Raw genomic sequence first — 5000 nt, forward strand, 5'->3', positions numbered from 1 at the left:
AGAGAGAGAGAGAGAGAGAGAGAGAGAGAGAGAGAGAGAGAGAGAGAGAGATTAACTTAACCCAATTGCAGGCACGCGTTGTGGGGAGATCACCCACCTCAAGTGGAGAATTTTGCAGCAAGAAATGGCATTCAGTCCGGCACAACAGATACTTTTATTTTATAATCCTTAGCAAATTGTTACTTGAAAGTATACGCTTTGAAGCTAAGATTAAATAACTACAAATTTAAACAATGTAAACTCAATAAATTATGCACTACATGAACAATTTTTATGTCACGGAGCGCATAACATAAAATTTAATTATAATTGCGGTCCGCGTTGCAACTGAGGAATTGCGTGAATATATTATTTTAGTTTTCGATTAACACTAGATACACGAAATGCGATACCGCAGGTCAAGGGTGCGTACACTTTTCGGATAAGGGGCCATTTCGATTGGGTCACAAACAGCAGAGGGTCACGACTTTCTCTGCTGGACACTGTGCGCCAAGTATTTAAAAATTAAATGAAACAAATACTAACCTTAGACTGTATATGTAAACCCTTTTTACGTAACAAAATAATTGATTAAAATCTTTTTAAAATTCAGCAATAAAAACCATGGAAGATTGGTGTCACATCTGACGGCTATCATTAAGCTGAGTCTGTGAAGGATAGACCTCAATAGCCTGATGAATGTTGAGGGGAAATAAATAAAGAGTTGGTATCTTTAACCTTAGAAAAGAAAGCAATCTTTACTCTACCCAGGCGCAGTTCGTCAGTCCAGTGTCAAAAATCAATCGTCAGAAAATGAATACAGGTAAATTATCGCTCGCTATTCTCATGTCCCCCGCTACTAAGCAGTGCTGAATCGCGGAGATTAGTTGGAGACAACGTCGTCGGGAAGTTCAACCAAAGACCGTGTATAGAAGATACTTCACTCAGCCAAAAAAGTGTTCGCGGAAGTCCGTGCTTTGCTTCAGATGGCGTTGCCGTCTTTGTTTTGAAGTTATTTTTCATTTCTCCAGAAGAATTGGAATATCACATCTTATTAGTTCCGCTCTGATTTTTTTCCACACTAGTAGAGTAACTGTTCGCAAAGTCCGCTCTTTTTCGAAGAGGGCCCAACCGGATTTTGAGGACACTTTTTAAAAAATTGGCTATAAGAGAGGAGTGAACCATCATGTATATAAGATCTTTGGTTCAACCAATTTTCCCCTTCAACGCAATCGATTACAAGGAAGAAAATCCGAAAAGGAAAAACGAAAGCAACCCTGTAACTCTCACACCAAAGCTTCGCTGACAACACCTCTTGTTCGCGTGTGTAAACATCAACTAGATCTATAAATACATGCCATCACGTGGTACTGAAAGAGCTTATTATCTAAGCTTATTAACTCTTCGACGGCAGAAAACTCAGTACGTTTGAGAGGGAAAGGGGATCGGGGATGAAGGGGGTGGGGGGTAACGGACAAGTTGGTAATATAGAAATAACCAAAAAATAGATAGTTGGCCAGACACTATCTATCTATCTATCTATCTATCTATCTATCTATCTATCTATCTATCTATCTAATAATAATAATAATAAATAGCATTTGTATAGCGCATATCCCCGCTCAACAGCAAGCTCTCTGCGCTTTACACTATATTATTACCCCAGCAGACCATAGAACACTCTGAAAGATTCTCAGCTTCACGGGAAGCAAACAGTGCAAGCAGCTGATTAAGCGCTCAAACACTTTCGCTGTCTATGGCCGGGTACCCATTCCCACCTGGGTGACGTGAGGAACATTCGAGTAAAGTGCCTTTCCCAAGGACACAACGTCGGGTCCCTGACGGGATTCGAACCCACGACCTTACAGTTGCGAGTCTATCTATCTATATATCATGTTAACGAAGAAGTGGATAATGTAGCTTTGTATTCGGTGAAGATGGTGAAATGGTATAGGCTTAACGCCCCCTATCAACACTGTTAGCGTTAGAGCTTAAACACACAGGCTCCACACAGACCACGCATAAAAAGTGCGTTTGCGTTCAACATAAAACTTTAAAACTTGACATGCACACAGCAGCCAGACCGCTGCGTCCAGATTTTTTCCCGTCCAGCGCACAATCTGGATTGTGTCAAGCATGCCATACATTTTCTGGTCTGTGCGGACAGAAAAGGGGAGTTGACGCCACTGGATCTAAACACGCCGGCATACTCACTCCGCGACACTCTTCGCACGTGGCCAAAATGGACGATGCACAGCTTATCGAACTTGTGCGGGCAAGAGCAGCGCTTTATGATAAAAAAAGACTAAAGTTTGCCCAACAGAGATTTCGTCCGTATAATGTTGCTGGCGTCATTCAAAAATATTCCAAAACATTTCTCAACAACAGTAAATATTTGGGGCAACAATTTGAATTCTCTCAAAGCTCCCAAGTCTTTACAAATTGGGTGAATCCAGTGACGCCGTTTGGATGCTGTGGCTTTTCTTTTGTACCACCAAAGCAGAAATATCTTGAACTTCCTCGTGAGCGCTATCTTGAAACCGGAAACATCTGTATGGTCTGTATGGACCCTGTGTGAACGCTATAACCGCACTTTTCTGTACAGAATTTTTCTGGCCCGGAAAAGGTAGGGTCTCTATGGAGCCTGTGTGTTTGGACTCTTATAGCGGGACCTCCGAGTTTAACGTCCATCTCCAAAAGGATCCAGCCAAGTGGGAAATTAATGTAAAGTGCCTTTCCCAAAGGGGGGGGGGGGGGAGAGAAGAACAAAATGAAATTCATCTTTTTGGATGATAAACATCCCTTTTTCCCTCAAATAAAAATATCCGTCAGAAGTAAAAGACCTAGGCTTCTGATCTGCAGCAGAGAAAGATACAGAAGTTCATCCTTACCATCATCCCTCAAACTTCTTCACTCAGTGCACCTTAGAGCATGCTTCAGAGCACAATTGAGTTACAATCAGAATACTGAGTTTGTATCTAGTTTAACACTATTATTGTTTATATTACTGTTCATTTATGTTATGCGTGTGTGTGTGTGTGCGCATTTTTGTATGTGTGTGTGTGTGTGTGTGTGTGTGTGTGTGTGTGTGTGTGTGTGTGTGTGTGTGTGTGTGTGTGGTGAAACACCAAACCAACGTGCCTGGATCTGGGCAATAAAGATAATATATCTTATCTTATCTTAACGTCGGACCGAGCTGAGGCTCGTCCCGGGCCGAGCTGAGGCTCGAACCCCCCGAACCCGCAGTCTCACGATTACGAGTCCGGTAGTCTAATTACTAGGCTACCGACGCCACTGTTCTCTTCGGATCAAATCTTATAACAACATAGATCTAATAGTTTACATGTGGGTTGCACACCTTTTTTTTCTCCATCGCAGGAGATTTATAAGGGAGAAAGGCCACACTATTTCTTTAAGGTCAGGATCAATATTTTCACTATCAGTACTTATGTACATCTGGCGAGAGGCGGCAGGAAAACTGTTCACATGACGACAAAGTGTTAAGGATAAATGTCGAGCTGTGACGCCGTAGTTTACCCACGCTTCCCCGGTAGAATCTTTGTAGTTGCCATGGTTATACCTAAGCCATTATGGATCCAATGTATCGCTGCTTTCGAAAGCCTGTGATATTAGAGTTCCTGTCGAGGTCGAGGGTTTTCCCCCCGCGCGTTCTGTCACTTGCACACCTGTTGCACGTATAGGGACAGTTTCAGGGTAAAGGTGAGCGTGCTGGTGAGCAGGTAGGATGTCTTTTGTCATTAAATGTTGTAAGTCAGGGATAAGCTTACTGTTAACTGCTGTCTGTGATGTAGCGATTAGGCGCTTCACTGTCGCACGCAGGAGACCTGACTTCGATTTTAGAGAGGGGAGAACATTGTTACCGAGTATACTCGGCCTTTTTACTGGGATGCTGTATTTCTGTCAGCCTGGGTAGGCCCTGACAGACAGAGTAGGAAACTCGCCGCTTAAATACATGCGATTCTAATTTGTGTCAATTGTTGCATACCGTGACACAGTTTGAACCTCCAAAACTTTGGTAGCGCCCAGAAACCGGTCAAAGCACGGTATTGGACTATTTTCTTCTTTTCCTCTTTAGCTTCAGGGTAAGGTAACACGCCCTGTCGTGTTTGTTTATCTGTCACTTGACATATATTTGATTAAAGTTCTCATAAAATGACAATAGTAATAATACTTATAGATTAGCAATGATATCGGTCCTTATGGAATAATAGTTCTCATAAAAAACAGTACCTGCAGTATTAAAAGAAACAAAAATCGTTCCTGGAAAAACAGTCGTAAAAGTTTTCATGGAAAAACAACAATAACAGTTCATATAAAAAAGACAAAAATAACAATTCGTTTGGAACAACCCCCCCCCCCCCCCCCCATAAGTTAAGGGAAAGAATGCTGTATGCTGGAAATAAATAAACAGAAACTTTGCACACCATTGAATTAAGGTAATTCGACTTCTTGTTCATTTCTTCTTTCTTCTTTATTAAAATTCTGATTTTGTTAATTAATCATCGTATTGCGCAAATAAATGTTTCTATCCCGTCAATGAATATCTACTCTCAGCAGCTCGTTGTCTTCTCAAGGCAATCAAGAAAGCTTCGCCTTCGAAATGACAAACTATCACATGCATTTGGTGTTCAGATAGGAGTCCTACTTGTTAAACAAGGCCAAGCAAAAATATGAAAAAAGATACTTAGGCCTAAACTGGTGTAAAAATTGGAGGGAAGTATGAAGTCTTTTCGCATGCAACTTGCATTCCCTTTTTTGTGAACTGTCAGTGATTTCCCTTTTTAACCCTCTCCGCGGCAGCTGAAGTCTCCCTCGATCGATCTGTGCGTGGTGTGTGGAACCAAGGAAGCTCATCACAGACCCCTTATGAGCCATAGATTACCACCTCGCTAATGACGTACTCTGATCTTCGCTCTATTCTTCCATGTTTCGCTCCAGTACAGATTTCTTATTTCACTTTTCGTAAATCATAGTTTTTGTAAGACTTTCACGACACTGGG

This window comes from Aplysia californica, unplaced genomic scaffold (assembly GCF_000002075.1).
Source record: "Aplysia californica isolate F4 #8 unplaced genomic scaffold, AplCal3.0 scaffold00229, whole genome shotgun sequence".
NCBI lineage: Eukaryota > Metazoa > Mollusca > Gastropoda > Aplysiida > Aplysiidae > Aplysia > Aplysia californica.